Genomic DNA, 16586 nt, shown 5'->3' on the forward strand with positions numbered 1-16586 from the left:
TTCATCATTTTTACTATGTGAATTCCCAATCAAGGCTTTCTCTAAGGCATCAGACCTTAGCATTTGATCAAGTTCTGAAGTAACCACAGAATCGATCAATTCCACTTTTAAGCACTCCTCTTTATCGGTAGGGAATTTTATGGCATTGAATATATTAAAGGTCATGTAATAACCCCAATTTTTGGAAATTTTTGAAACCCTTATGAATAGTGTTTTTGTTGAATGAGAAAACTTTTCATGCCACACTATGTAGGGGTTCTGTTATGGATATTCTGAGATTTTATTAGTACTCTATATGGTATATAAGTGTATGTAAAGATCGTCAGAATCCAATTCCGAACACTTTGATTTTTCCCGAAAATCTACCAGATACAGAAAGAATTGAGTATAAGGTAACAGAATAAAAAGGATTTAAATTCAAGGATTATAAGAGAGGATCATGAAAGGAATATAATGTATTGAGAAAGGTTAAAGAAACCTAAGTAATAAGATCCCGGGTATGATCCCTCAAACGATAAATGAAAACGAAAGTTAAGTGAACCGTATAACAGATCAGCGGTCATTAGGCAAGCAATTAGGAGTTAATCAAGGAGGTTAGGGATGATGATGTCATCAAACCAACAAGGTGTGGACAAGTGGAAGCATTATGACATGTGCAAGATGACATAAGCATGACAAGGGGTTTTGTTTTGTTGGTTGATTTTGGGCCATGTAAAATTTGCCATGGTAAAAAGCTAAAACATTATCCAAGGCCAAAAAGGAGAAGCAACCAAGCAAATATCATAATACACAAAAATTAGAAGTTGACTTTCCCATTTCAAGAAGAAAGCTCTCGGCTAAAACAAACCCAGCAACTTCAAACTGCCATATCTCCTTCAATACTCACTCAAATGTTGTGTTCTATAGCTCGTTGGAAAGGTATTGAGATATCCTACAACTCTTGTTCACAAGTCTCTTCCAAATAAGCATGGTAAGACCCTCATTTTTATAGTTATTTAAATCGGACTTTTAGAAACTTCAAAGCCTAACTTTGTGTTCTTGATTTCTTTGGAAAGATCAAGCTTGTAGGAGGCTCCCTAAGGCTTCCTAGCAACTTAACACCTCCCAAGGAAGGTATAAATCTTCACACCCTTTAGTAATAAGTTTGAATGTTGAAGTTTGGAGATGGTTTGGATGGATGAGTAGTAATTTGAATGATAAGCATGATTCGAGCTTAATTGTTAAGTAGTTTAGTTAAAGTTGGAGATGTTATAATATATGATTGGATTGAGATCCTTGAGCTTATTATGACTAAAATCAGTAGCATTGATGTGTATCTTGAGTTGTTGTTGATTGGTAGTTGGATTGATATGATTTGGAATGGTAAAAATTTGGGAAATCGCGTAAACATAGCTGTCGTAATGTCCGATTTACTTTAGACTGCTTTTGTTCATAACATTAGGACCCGAGAACTCCCTGCTAGGTTTTTACCATTGCCATGTTTAGATAGTTCATGTTATGAGCTTCGTTTTGATATGTGGTTCGTTTGATTCCGATGAACGGTTTAGGAGAAACGGCCGTTTTAAATAACGACGTTTCGCGAACGAACCCTTACCCCTCGCCTTACTTTGAAACATAGGTTAAAGATCTTAAATGACTAATTTAAGTATAAAACATTTATTTAAGGTGTAATAGGCAGTTGGTAAGACACTCGCGAAGGAATCGCCTTAAAACTCGTAATGGTTAAATTATTAAAAAATGGTGGAGCCGAGGGTACTCGAGTGACTTAAGAGAATCAGTAAGCGCAAAACGAGCGTTAGAGTCTGAGTTGGTTAGAGTATAGATTTACAAGTGACTTTGGTTTAATTCCAACTTACTTGTTGTTTATAGGTTACCAGACTCGTCCCGAGCCATTCGTAACCCCCAGTCGCTCAGGCAAGTTTTCTACCCGATATACTGTTGTTGTGATGTAAATATATGTATATGCATTATCTTGTGATAGTGCATGATTGTTATTAGCAAATTTTGCGATATATTGGAGTATGCTGATATGGTATATATGCATGTCTGTTTCGTAATCTGGTTATCTATCTGTTGATTTCAATGCTTATAGTTGCATAATACCTATGCTAGAAATAAGCAAGTAGTTGCGTATACCCTTAGTATAGGGGATAAAAGGTGAACATATTTCTAAACCGGGAGTCGATGTTCCCGAGTATATTATATATATATATATATATTTATATATATGGATATAGTTTTTAAAACTATGGATCGAATAAGGTTTATTCGATACCTTTATTTTACTTAATTGAATATTAATTTGAGTATTCATTCGAGGGCTTATGACTCAGTTTATTTTATTATTTGAATATTATTTGAATATTCATTCGAGGGCTTATGACTCAGTTTATATTATTATTGAATATTACTTGGATATTCATTTGAGGATGTATGACTCCTTTATTTTATGAATATTATTTATAGTATTCATTCGAGGTATTATGACTCCGCTTATTACTTAATAATATTCTTTATTGTATTAAAGAATAAGGTGTCGATAATCAAACTTACTTTTGATTATTCAAATAAAGATATTACTTTCGTATAAGTATATCTTTGATTATTTGCTATTCATTTCAAGTATAAGTTTTAATACTTCTACTTCAATTATTTTATAAAGATTATTCTTTATGGGAATATTATTTAAATAATAATATTCAGACATTTTCTAAATATTCTGGGGACTGATTTACTTCATAAAATCAGCTTCACTCCAAACATTCTTAAAAATGTTTTGCGAGTCTTCAAAATGATTTTTTTTAAAAGTTAGAGCGGATCCCAAAACTCATTTTTTTTAAGATCCTCCTTTCGAAGGGGATTTAAATACTCGCTCAAAACCTGAGGGATCCGGCTCTGTGGTGTGTTTTATATTCGCAACAAGGTTGCTGTTTTGATAAATGAATTGATTACTTACCCAACACTCGGGAAGTAAAATTCTTGGAACAAGTTAATCCATTAACAGGCATCGCCTGGGAAATATCGGTGAGTTCTCCTTTCCAAATAGATACAACTTCTTGGTGGAGCCGTATCAACAAGTTTCTACTTGGGGAAAGTGGGGACAAGCTTTACGTTTCAGAGTCATGGATTTCATCTGAACTAGGAGTGGCGTAAGTGGCCGAGTAGCGCCGGCCCAGCCTTATTATATTGGCCCAAATGGCCTGGAAGTTCCGCTAAGGCGGTCCATTCCTTAGGAGTTCAGTGTTCGGTTGACAAGTAAATCCGACAGGTTCTCCTCTACATGTAGAAAATGGTGGGGTTGTACTACTACGACTGATCATCGTAAGTGGTCTTCCTGGCGCGGAAAACTCCCGTAATGAGTTCATCATCCAATTGGATAATTTCTGCAACACTACCCAGAGCACTTCGATAGAAAGGCTACGGTTGGGCGATTGTTGAGTGTTGGCAGGGTCAAGTTTTCAAAATGATGTTTACATCAAATGAAGTATCTCGTAACTTCATTTTATTTTGATAATATTTTAAAGATTTAATCTATTCAAATCTTGCCTTATAGTCTCATCTATGTGATGAACTTTTGAAGCTAATTATAACTTGAACGGTGGTAGTTCAAGTAGTATTTGGGAAAGATATAAGTATATTGGGGTATCTTGTAACTTCATCTTTTAAACTTATATCTAATTAATAATTGTCTTATGAATGACAAAGATTTTCAGAAAAACGTTGAGACAAGGTTAGATATATGAGATCACCTTGCAATGATATTTTTTTTATACAGTTATACACTGGGACTTTGTGTATATTGTGCATGGAAGAGGACTTCCAATATTTTGAAAAGTATATATGTATATATATATATATACTGAATATTTTGCGACTTCATCGCATTAAGATATCAACTTGGTTCATTTCTTTTGACCAAGACTTTCATGAGTACTATGAGAAGGCTCATATATTGTTAATCATTATACATATTATTTTGGTGGGCTTGCTGCTCACCCTTGTTTTCTTCTTTCATCACACAACATCAGATAGACAAGATGAACCGGACCAAGCTCCCGATTCGCAAGAGGTTAGGAGACGTTCCGCAGTTTTCTAGAAGCACTGATGCCGCCATAGCTGAGGTAGGAACTACCAATAGGCTAGGCTTTCAACTTTTGATGTATCAGATTATGTATATTTATGAATTGTAATAATGGCAAAGAAATGTAAATTTATTCAGAAACCTGTTTAAGGTGTATTGGCATATAATTGTGGAATAAAACGACTTGTGATTATTTTTGGATATTCATCTCTGAGACTATAACTTGTGGTGTGTGTGTTTATTGTGGGGTCACAGTACAGAGTAGTTGATTATTTATTAAGATTGGGTGTTGTTAAGGGAAATGGAACTCGTGACAACCCGGATCCCCGACCCCAGATTTGGGGGTGTTACAGAAATGGTATCAGAGCCAAGCGTTATAAACCTCAGAGATGATGGGACGTTAAGATAATAAGTTCACTAAGATAATAAGAACTCTTGCCAAGTTCATAGTCGGACTACCTAACGTAGTACTGACAGTTAAAACCCTTATGGGAACCCTTATAAATGTAGCGATAGAAGCGTAGTTCGTTATCGTATATGGTAGCGGGACTCCGAACCCTGAAGTTGAGGAACATCAACGCAATGATGTTTTATTACTAATTGGAGATCAGATTGTGGATCCAATAGAGCGTCCTAACGCAGGACCGGATGATGTTGATATTGAGGATGTAGCGGTTGAGGATGTTGTCCTAGAAGGGATAGTTGCTGAGGAGGATCCCATGGAGGATCCTGACGAGATTGGATAAAGGACCACTGATGAATTGATGACCCTGGTTGGGTCGACTACCAGAGGTAGGATTGGCCGGTCACTACCAGAGGTTCGTTCAAGTTTGTAAAGATAGTAGCCCCTTTAATGCGGCTTACTCGTAAGACTGAGAAGTTCGAATGGACAGAAAAATACGAGAACAACTTTTAAGAACCGAAGCAAAGGTTGGTGACGTTCCCTATGTTGGCGTTGCCGGATGGAAAATGAGATTTTGTGATTTGTAAGTGACGCTTCGCATAAGGAATTAGGGTGCTTCTTATATAGCACAGCAAGATAATCGCGTCTGCGTCAAGACAATTAAGGGAATTTAAAATTCGATATCCCCACCCATGAGCTTGGGCTCGTGGCAATAGTTTTGCCCTAAAGATTTGAGGCACTACTTGTATGGAGAGAAGTGTGAGATTCACAAACCATAGGAGCTCTAGTACATTCTTACGTAGAAAGAGCTCAACATACGCCAGAGGAGGCGGTTAGAGCTAATCAAGAATTATGATTGGGAGATTCTTTATCATTCGGGGAAAGCCAATATGGTGGCTGATGCCCTTAGTAAAAAGGAGAGACTCAAGATGATAATGTCTTTTGGAGAGTTTATAAGAGATTTTGAGAAAATGGAAATAGTAGTGAAGGTAACCGGAGCCGGTACCGAAAAGTTGTTTGAGATAGCAATATAGCCTGAAGTATTGGAAAAGAACATATTGTGCCAGTAAAAGTGATGAATGAAGGCAGAGAGCCAACAAATAGGTATGAGATTAATATCGAGAGTGATGATAAGGGAATAATGAGGTATTCCTATAGAATTTGGGTTCCAAAGGTTTAAGAGCTTAAAGATGAAATCTTAGATGAAAGCTAGTTTGAGGAATAAGAGTTAGAGCAAACCCTGAACGTGATAGTCAGAGAGGTTGCCACCAAGAAAAAAGGAACCCATAACATGATGAAGTGGAAAATGAGGATTTAAATTATGTAAGATGACCCCAATTATGGGGAGTAGGAAGAAATATTTAGACTGAGGAAACAAAAGTCGAGTAAGGACAGGAGACCCGAGATGGTACCCCTATACGGCAATTCATGGACCTGTCTAAAGAGAACTTAGACTATTATCCCCAACCACCACCCTGAGGAGACAGTGCGGTGGGAAATTCTTTCATGACCTTTAAGTCGCTAAGCTCTCAGAGTTCCAAGGAACAAGCTGACCCAGTCGAGGCAAGAGCCTGGCTAAAGGAAATAGATGAATCATTTGAGATTCTAAATGATTGACGAACCACAAAAGACTGTTTTGTCACTTACCCTCCTAAGAGAGAGACCACCCGCTGGTGAAAGGCCAAGGAAGGCACGGAGCAAGAGATTATAATAAACTGATTTAAGTTCAGTCAATTGTTTTCAGGAAAGTACTTCCCAAGGTTATGGAGATAGTGTAAAAGCTTTAGAGCCAGAACAAAGGCAGACGAGTATGATGAATCATGAATCTAAGTTGTAAAAGTTGTCAAGATTCGTTCTGCGGACACGAATCCAGAATGACGGGATGTTTGAAATCAATACTTATGTTGTGCTAGTTCATGAAATAATGATAAGAGAAAGGAAAATAAAAGAAACTGAAGTGGAAAGGAATATAAGGGCAGTAGAGTTTGAGGAATGATAAGGGAGTTGGGTATGAGGAAACCCTAAAGACTCGTAGAAATAGAAATAGAAAAGTAGGTAATCGTCCGGATGAGAGTGATTCACCATGAGTTAAATTGATGGTTGAAGGTATAAGAGATACATATATTTTATCCCCTGTAAGTTGGGAAGATTCGAGGAAACCTTGAGATAATTAGAAGGATAAATAATGAGACGCGGATAGACTGAGGAGACATGAAAGTAAGAAATTAAGAAAATTGGGTGAAGGAAGTGACCTTCAAGAAGGTAAAGTGTAAGACCGGTGGCATGATACCCAGAAAGGGAGACGCCAGATATGAAAGATATCCCAACATTGAGATGACTGTTGAGATAAACAACAAAAGTAAATAAGGAATTATTAAGAAGAAGTTCACGTTGAACATGACCAATATCTTCCAGAACATCCATGTTATCATTACCAAATCAAGAAAGAAAAGTGGATGACCATTGTTATCTTTTGGAGGCCATATGGATTGACCTCAATTTGAATAAGGATGTTATTGTGAAATTCGGCATATACTATCGAGGTGGGAATGATTGAATAAGACACCCTTATCAGGGATATATGACTTGATTTATCCATGGAAAGATGCATGTACCTTTTAAAGGTGGAATTAAGGATAGAACATCGGTAACTTAAAATGAATCCTAGGGGAATGCATAAAGGTTGGCATTTCACCCTTAATAGGGATAGTATGAGTTTTGACAGTATGAGTTGGAAAGGATTAAGGTAACAACAACCTTTAAAGAATCAGTGGAGAAATTTTTTCAAAAGTATATAGACAATGATTCTAGTATTAGTATATGGTATTTTGATATGCCCTGTATCTAGGGAATACAGGAGGAATGATTCAAGGATAACCTTAGAGGTTTTACAAGGAGAAAGGTAATATTCAAAATTCTCAAGAATAGAAATGTTGATAAAGGAAATATGACGTAATTATAATGATGCCAAGTGGGGCACGTGTTAAACCACGAGAAGGTATGGATCGAACCAGTAATGGTCGAAGTTGTTCAGGGCAATTAGGACTTGAGATAAAAAGATGTTCTAATTATGATTGAGAGTCAGTCGTGATAGTGATTAACCTCTAAAGACTGAGGCAATAACTTATGGAAAAATGGTGATATTTTTTTTTACTCATCATATTTTAAGGAAAACATCTTCACATAAGCTGTGATTGAAATGAGGTAGAAAATTTATTTGGAGGTGGTTAAAATGACATTGACTGTAAGGAAATTTTACTATCAGGAAAGGCCAAAGAGGTGGCCGACACTTTAAAGGTAAGAGGATAATTATAGGCGCTTGTGCCAAAGGAATACAGTGATGATGGTTAAAGCTATGAAGGTTGTATTATGGTTTGGAAGATTGACATTCCTTCTGATGACTGTGCAATACCCAACCGTAATAGTAGTTGGTAAAGGTTTAATTCGTGTAATCGCCATGAGCGGGCTATCTATCTCAGGAGATACTATCTTGAGATAAGCCAGTACCATGTTTCAAAAAGGACTAGACGAACCATTGAGTTAAGTCTTCTATTTAAGGCATACGAGTAAGAATGGTATTAACCTGCTATCGTTGCTTTGACTGAAACTCTTCTGCAATTTTATCTACTTCATGTCATGAAAGTACGTCAAGTTCAGGAGTGTTCTTCATGAATCATGAACGGTGATCATGTTACCTCCTTAGAAGAATTAGATACGAGATATATGGACTCCGTATGGTTAGCTATTAAGACTTCATGGAAAATGAATGACTATAGTAGGTCAGTGGTGGACCATAGTAATGCAGCAATGATTCTGCGAGTAATGAGCTGATTACAACCGTGAGAGTTGTATTAGAATGGATGTTGAGATTGAGTACCACTAATCGGGTCGTGGTAGTGTATAAGTTATCATTGATAGACTAATTAAGTAGAGTATCTACCTATTGAATATTTATTCCCTCTTATCAATAGAGAGTCGTATTACTATAGGAGGAAGGTTGCGGTGCGAGCATAGAATCCTAGTAACAGTGATATATAGAATGAGATCCCAGATTCGATTTTCGATGTCGAGGGAGTTTCAAAGGTGATTGTGTATAAGCTCGAGGAAGAGCATGGGTCCATAGAATGATGGACGGGATAGCGAAAATATTTAGGAATGTGAAATACGATGCTATAATACTTGATGTTGATATAAATACATATATGTTTTATTCTCCTATGACAAACCTCTATAGTTCAGGGGTAGATTCCAAGCCAGATATTTTGTGGCAGTATATTTTTATATATATTTACAATTCTCTTCAATTCGTTCTTTTCTCTTCTTTTCATTTCATATAAACTGAGAAGAATAACCCTTCTAGAAGGGGAGGTATTGCCGAATGACTATCTATCTGTGTGATAGAAGCCGAGTAGGATACCAACTATTGTTTAATTGTTTGTCAAGTACTAAAGGCTGGCCACCTTCTGTACTAACTATGCAATGTAACAAGTGTTCATGATCATAGTGATCTCTCAATGAATTCTTTTACTTCTATATGATCAAGCTTTCAAAAATAGAAACAGCTGAAAAATGAGTAGTAAAGATATGGTGGTATTCGGAATGGAAACACATTCGTGATACTAAGGTTGACGTGGTTACTAAAAGGTTATAGAACGCTAACGAGCAAAGGTATAACCAGTATAATATTAGGAACGGAAGGTAGTAGCGATTACGAACTGGAAAAGAATGGGTATTGAGAAGCAAAAGCTCTAATGCTAAAAGCTATAATGAGAGTTTGTGCAATAGACTTGAAAGAAATTGGAATGATCACTTAACACGGATTGAGTTTTCTTACGACAATAGATCGTATGTCAGGTATCGAGATGTCGTCTTATGAGATCCTTGAGGGAAGACAACGTCGATCTCCCTTATGTTAGGATGAAGTTGTAGAGCGCAAGATGCTCGGACCAGCAGTGGTCCAAAGGACCAAGGATTTAATAGATTTAATCAGAGGACGGCTGGTAGTAGCCCAAGATGGACATAAGAAGTATGTTGATTTGATACGAAAGGACAAAGAATAGGAAGTAGGGGACCTAGTGTTGCTAAAGGTATCCCCTTGGAAACCATTGGAAAGGATTGATGAGATTTGGAAAGAAAGGAAAGCTAAGTCCACAATTTGTCGGACCCTTGGATATATTAAGAAGTATTGGGAAGTTAGCATATGAGCTAGCCTTACCCCAGAACATGTAGCAAGTCATAACGTGTTCCACGTATCAATGTTAAGAAAATGTAATTCGGATGCCAGATAAATAAGGGCATATGAGCGCATAGACATGCAACCCGATGTAACCTATATGGAGCAACCAGGAAGGGTTATAGATTGAAAAAAAGAACAATTACTTAGGAAAAGGGTTATCAAACTAGTCAGAGTTTGATGGTAGAACCACAATATGGGAAATTTTACTCGAGAGTTAGAAAGTGCAATGCTAAGAGAGTATCCCTATTTATTTTCTATTTGATTCCGGGACGGAATCCTTTTAAGGAGGGGAGACTGTAATAACCCCAATTTTTGGAAATTTTTGAAACCCTTATGGATAGTGTTTTTGTTGAATGAGAAAACTTTTCATGCCACACTATGTAGGGGTTCTGTTATGGATATTCTGAGATTTTATTAGTACTCTATATGGTATATAAGTGTATGTAAAGATCGTCAGAATCCAATTCCGAACACTTTGATTTTTCCCGAAAATCTACCAGATACAGAAAGAATTGAGAATAAGGTAACAGAATAAAAAGGATTTAAATTCAAGGATTATAAGAGAGGATCATGAAAGGAATATAATGTATTGAGAAAGGTTAAAGAAACCTAAGTAATAAGATCCCGGGTATGATCCCTCAAACGATAAATGAAAACGAAAGTTAAGTGAACCGTATAACAGATCAGCGGTCATTAGGCAAGCAATTAGGAGTTAATCAAGGAGGTTAGGGATGATGATGTCATCAAACCAACAAGGTGTGGACAAGTGGAAGCATTATGACATGTGCAAGATGACATAAGCATGACAAGGGGTTTTGTTTTGTTGGTTGATTTTGGGCCATGTAAAATTTACCATGGTAAAAAGCTAAAACATTATCCAAGGCCAAAAAGGAGAAGCAACCAAGCAAATATCATAAAACACAAAAATTAGAAGTTGACTTTCCCATTTCAAGAAGAAAGCTCTCGGCTAAAACAAACCCAGCAACTTCAAACTGCCATATCTCCTTCAATACTCACTCAAATGTTGTGTTCTATAGCTCGTTGGAAAGGTATTGAGATATCCTACAACTATTGTTCACAAGTCTCTTCCAAATAAGCATGGTAAGACCCTCATTTTTATAGTTATTTAAATCGGACTTTTAGAAACTTCAAAGCCTAACTTTGTGTTCTTGATTTCTTTGGAAAGATCAAGCTTGTAGGAGGCTCCCTAAGGCTTCCTAGCAACTTAACACCTCCCAAGGAAGGTATAAATCTTCACACCCTTTAGTAATAAGTTTGAATGTTGAAGTTTGGAGATGGTTTTGATGGATGAGTAGTAATTTGAATGATAAGCATGATTCGAGCTTAATTGTTAAGTAGTTTAGTTAAAGTTGGAGATGTTATAATATATTATTGGATTGAGATCCTTGAGCTTATTATGACTAAAATCAGTAGCATTGATGTGTATCTTGAGTTGTTGTTGATTGGTAGTTGGATTGATATGATTTGGAATGGTAAAAATTTGGGAAATCGCGTAAACATAGCTGTCGTAATGTCCGATTTACTTTAGACTGCTTTTGTTCATAACATTAGGACCCGAGAACTCCCTGCTAGGTTTTTACCATTGCCATGTTTAGATAGTTCATGTTATGAGCTTCGTTTTGATATGTGGTTCGTTTGATTCCGATGAACGGTTTAGGAGAAACGGCTGTTTTAAATAACGACGTTTCGCGAACGAACCCTTACCCCTCGCCTTACTTTGAAACATAGGTTAAAGATCTTAAATGACTAATTTAAGTATAAAACATTTATTTAAGGTGTAATAGGCAGTTGGTAAGACACTCGCGAAGGAATCGCCTTAAAACTCGTAATGGTTAAATTATTAAAAAATGGTGGAGCCGAGGGTACTCGAGTGACTTAAGAGAATCAGTAAGCGCAAAACGAGCGTTAGAGTCTGAGTTGGTTAGAGTATAGATTTACAAGTGACTTTGGTTTAATTCCAACTTACTTGTTGTTTATAGGTTACCAGACTCGTCCCGAGCCATTCGTAACCCCCAGTCGCTCAGGCAAGTTTTCTACCCGATATACTGTTGTTGTGATGTAAATATATGTATATGCATTATCTTGTGATAGTGCATGATTGTTATTAGCAAATTTTGCGATATATTGGAGTATGCTGATATGGTATATATGCATGTCTGTTTCGTAATCTGGTTATCTATCTGTTGATTTCAATGCTTATAGTTGCATAATACCTATGCTAGAAATAAGCAAGTAGTTGCGTATACCCTTAGTATAGGGGATAAAAGGTGAACATATTTCTAAACCGGGAGTCGATGTTCCCGAGTATATTATATATATATATATATATATATTTATATATATGGATATAGTTTTTAAAACTATGGATCGAATAAGGTTTATTCGATACCTTTATTTTACTTAATTGAATATTAATTTGAGTATTCATTCGAGGGCTTATGACTCAGTTTATTTTATTATTTGAATATTATTTGAATATTCATTCGAGGGCTTATGACTCAGTTTATATTATTATTGAATATTACTTGGATATTCATTTGAGGATGTATGACTCCTTTATTTTATGAATATTATTTATAGTATTCATTCGAGGTATTATGACTCCGCTTATTACTTAATAATATTCTTTATTGTATTAAAGAATAAGGTGTCGATAATCAAACTTACTTTTGATTATTCAAATAAAGATATTACTTTCGTATAAGTATATCTTTGATTATTTTCTATTCATTTCAAGTATAAGTTTTAATACTTCTACTTCAATTATTTTATAAAGATTATTCTTTATGGGAATATTATTTAAATAATAATATTCAGACATTTTCTAAATATTCTGGGGACTGATTTACTTCATAAAATCAGCTTCACTCCAAACATTCTTAAAAATGTTTTGCGAGTCTTCAAAATGATTTTTTTTAAAAGTTAGAGCGGATCCCAAAACTCATTTTTTTTTAAGATCCTCCTTTCGAAGGGGATTTAAATACTCGCTCAAAACCTGAGGGATCCGGCTCTGTGGTGTGTTTTATATTCGCAACAAGGTTGCTGTTTTGATAAATGAATTGATTACTTACCCAACACTCGGGAAGTAAAATTCTTGGAACAAGTTAATCCATTAACAGGCATCGCCTGGGAAATATCGGTGAGTTCTCCTTTCCAAATAGATACAACTTCTTGGTGGAGCCGTATCAACAAGTTTCTACTTGGGGAAAGTGGGGATAAGCTTTACGTTTCAGAGTCATGGATTTCATCTGAACTAGGAGTGGCGTAAGTGGCCGAGTAGCGCCGGCCCAGCCTTATTATATTGGCCCAAATGGCCTGGAAGTTCCGCTAAGGCGGTCCATTCCTTAGGAGTTCAGTGTTCGGTTGACAAGTAAATCCGACAGGTTCTCCTCTACATGTAGAAAATGGTGGGGTTGTACTACTACGACTGATCATCGTAAGTGGTCTTCCTGGCGCGGCAAACTCCCGTAATGAGTTCATCATCCAATTGGATAATTTCTGCAACACTACCCAGAGCACTTTGATAGAAAGGCTACGGTTAGGCGATTGTTGAGTGTTGGCAGGGTCAAGTTTTCAAAATGATGTTTACATCAAATGAAGTATCTCGTAACTTCATTTTATTTTGATAATATTTTAAAGATTTAATCTATTCAAATCTTGCCTTATAGTCTCATCTATGTGATGAACTTTTGAAGCTAATTATAACTTGAACGGTGGTAGTTCAAGTAGTATTTGGGAAAGATATAAGTATATTGGGGTATCTTGTAACTTCATCTTTTAAACTTATATCTAATTAATAATTGTCTTATGAATGACAAAGATTTTCAGAAAAACGTTGAGACAAGGTTAGATATATGAGATCACCTTGCAACGATATTTTTTTTATACAGTTATACACTGGGACTTTGTGTATATTGTGCATGGAAGAGGACTTCCAATATTTTGAAAAGTATATATGTATATATATATATACTGAATATTTTGCGACTTCATCGCATTAAGATATCAACTTGGTTCATTTCTTTTGACCAAGACTTTCATGAGTACTATGAGAAGGCTCATATATTGTTAATCATTATACATATTATTTTGGTGGGCTTGCTGCTCACCCTTGCTTTCTTCTTTCATCACACAACATCAGATAGACAAGATGAACCGGACCAAGCTCCCGATTCGCAAGAGGTTAGGAGACGTTCCGCAGTTTTCTAGAAGCACTGATGCCGCCATAGCTGAGGTAGGAACTACCAATAGACTAGGCTTTCAACTTTTGATGTATCAGATTATGTATATTTATGAATTGTAATAATGGCAAAGAAATGTAAATTTATTCAGAAACCTGTTTAAGGTGTATTGGCATATAATTGTGGAATAAAACGACTTGTGATTATTTTTGGATATTCATCTCTGAGACTATAACTTGTGGTGTGTGTGTTTATTGTGGGGTCACAGTACAGAGTAGTTGATTATTTATTAAGATTGGGTGTTGTTAAGGGAAATGGAACTCGTGACAACCCGGATCCCTGACCCCAGATTTGGGGGTGTTACAGGTCACATCCTGATATAGTACTCGTATAGTGAGCTCACCCTTCTGCACATCAATCAAGGTTTGACCAGTAGCCAAGAATGGTCTTCCCAAGATTATGGGGATCTTTTTATCCTCCTCAAAATCAAGAATTACAAAGTCAGCAGGAAAGATGAGTTTGTCCACCTTGACCAAGACATCCTCCAAAAGGCCTCGTGGATATGTCATAGAACGATCGGCCAACTGCAAGGACATATATGTAGGCTTTGGATCAAGTAAATCCAACTTCTTGAAGATAGACAAAGGCATCATATTGATGCTAGCTCCCAAATCACATAAACACTTGTCGAATGACAAGTTTCTGATGGTGCAGGGAATAGTGAAGCTTTCAGGATCTTTAAACTTCAGAGGCAACTTCTGTTGCAGCACAGCACTGCATTCCTCCGTAAGAGCAACGGTCTCTAAGTCATCAATCTTCACTTTCCTAGATAGAATATCTTTCATAAACTTTGCATATCTAGGCATCTGTTCAAGAGCTTCAGTGAAAGGTTTGTTGATATGAAGTTTCTTGAACACCTCCAGAAACTTAGCAAATTGCTTATCCAACTTTTGCTTCTGCAGCCTCTTAGGAAAAGGAGGTGAAGGATAGACATGTTTCTCCCCTGTATTACCCTCAAGAGGAGTGTGTTCCATAGTTTTTTTACTTGGTTCCACTTATGCTTCCTTCTGCACATCTTCTTTAGCCACAACTTTAACTTCTGAAACTTGAGATTTTTCGGGGCTTGCAACCTTCACAGGCCTCAATGTAATTACCTTAACCTGCTCCTTAGCTTCCCTCTTGCCTGGCACTTTTGTGTCACTAGGGAGTGTAACAGGTTGTCGATTTAGCAAGGCATTAGCAATCTGTGCAATTTGATTCTCCAGAGTCTTAATAAAAACCGCTTGGCTCTTAGACATGAGCCGCAACTCCTCCAATTCAGATTTTTCATTAGATTGACTTGTACTTCCATATGCAAGTTGCTGAAGATGGAGTTTTTATCTTGGTGCATATTGCGTTTATTGAAAACCAGGAGGGTTATATTGCTTTACTACATACTGTTGATAAGGCTGTTGTACCGCATTTTGATTATTGCTCCAGCTGAAGTTAGGATGATTGCGGTTGTTAGGATGATAAGTGGCTGGAACTGCTTGCTACGACCTCTGAAAGTTGCTCACGAACTGAGCTGATTCACTAGATATAGCACACTGCTACGTCTCATGCGCACCAGCACAAAGCTCACAGACACTTGTGATCTGATTATTTCCATAATTAGCAAAAGAATCCACCTTCATAGTTAAAGCCTTAAGCTGAGCAGCTATAGCAGTAGTTGTATCCACCTCCAGAATTCCTGCTACCTTGCCTTGAGGTAGTCTCTGAGTTGGGTTCTGGTATTCATTAGCAGCCATCAGTTCAATCAACTCATAAGCTTCATCGTAGCTCTTAGCCCATAAGGCTCCACCTGATGCTGCATCAAGCATGGGCCTAGACTGTGCTCCCAAACCATTATAAAGCAGTTGATAATCATCCAGTCAGGCATCCCATGATGAGGACACTTCCTAAGCATCTCCTTATAGCGCTCCCAAGCTTCACACAAAGATTCTCCTGATTGCTGCACAAATTGAGTAAGAGCATTCCTGATTGCAGTTGTATTTGCCATAGGGAAGAACTTAGTAAGAAACTTCTGAGCAAGATCTTCCCAAGTAGTAATAGAGCCTGGTGGTAGAGAATGCAACCAACACTTAACTTTATCCCTCAAAGAGAATGGGAAAAGCCTTAGCTTTATAGCATCTTCAGAAACATTGTTGAATTTGAAAGTGTCGTAGATCTCAATGAAATATATGATGTGCATGTTGGGATCTTCCATTGGAGAACCCCCAAACCAGACTCAGTTATGCACCATCTGAATAGTGCTAGAATTAATTTTAAAAGTATTAGCCGCGATGTTTGGTCTGATAATTCTAGAATAAATATCATTGATCTTCGGCTGAGAATAATCCATCAAAGCTTTCGGATTCACTACTAGTTCTCCCATTGCAATAATAGCTTCTTCTTCAACTTTCTCAACTTCTTCAAAAACCTCTTCAACTACTTCGACTTCTTCCTCCGCTTTATCAAGTGTTCTCTTGCGAGATCGAGAACGCGTTAGCATAAACACTCTCTAGAGTACCTGAAACACAAATAAGCAAACAAGTAAGTAAAATATCTGAGTCAGTGAACTATAACGACCACTGATGTCAAGCACATAAACTAAAAATTAACAACGAGTCCCTGGCAGCGGTACCA

The 16586-nt window shown here is 36.9% G+C and overlaps 1 long non-coding RNA gene and 1 other non-coding gene across 3 annotated transcripts; both read left to right on the forward strand.

Annotated features, from left to right (window-relative positions):
- The first annotated feature begins 796 nt into the window (after positions 1–796).
- On the forward strand, positions 797–4264 carry LOC141678825 (uncharacterized). Of its 2 annotated transcripts, none has more exons than XR_012557920.1 (3): positions 797–970; positions 1056–1113; positions 4029–4264. It is a non-coding gene; the product is annotated as an uncharacterized LOC141678825 (long non-coding RNA). The 2 variants fall into 2 exon arrangements; XR_012557921.1 differs by lacking the exon at positions 4029–4264 and adding an exon at positions 1870–2187.
- Positions 4265–15838: 11574 nt separating this feature from the next.
- On the forward strand, positions 15839–15945 carry LOC141682143 (small nucleolar RNA R71). The gene has a single exon (XR_012559545.1). It is a non-coding gene; the product is annotated as a small nucleolar RNA R71 (small nucleolar RNA).
- Positions 15946–16586: the final 641 nt, after the last annotated feature.

This window comes from Apium graveolens, chromosome 8 (assembly GCF_009905375.1).
Source record: "Apium graveolens cultivar Ventura chromosome 8, ASM990537v1, whole genome shotgun sequence".
Lineage (NCBI taxonomy): Eukaryota > Viridiplantae > Streptophyta > Magnoliopsida > Apiales > Apiaceae > Apium > Apium graveolens.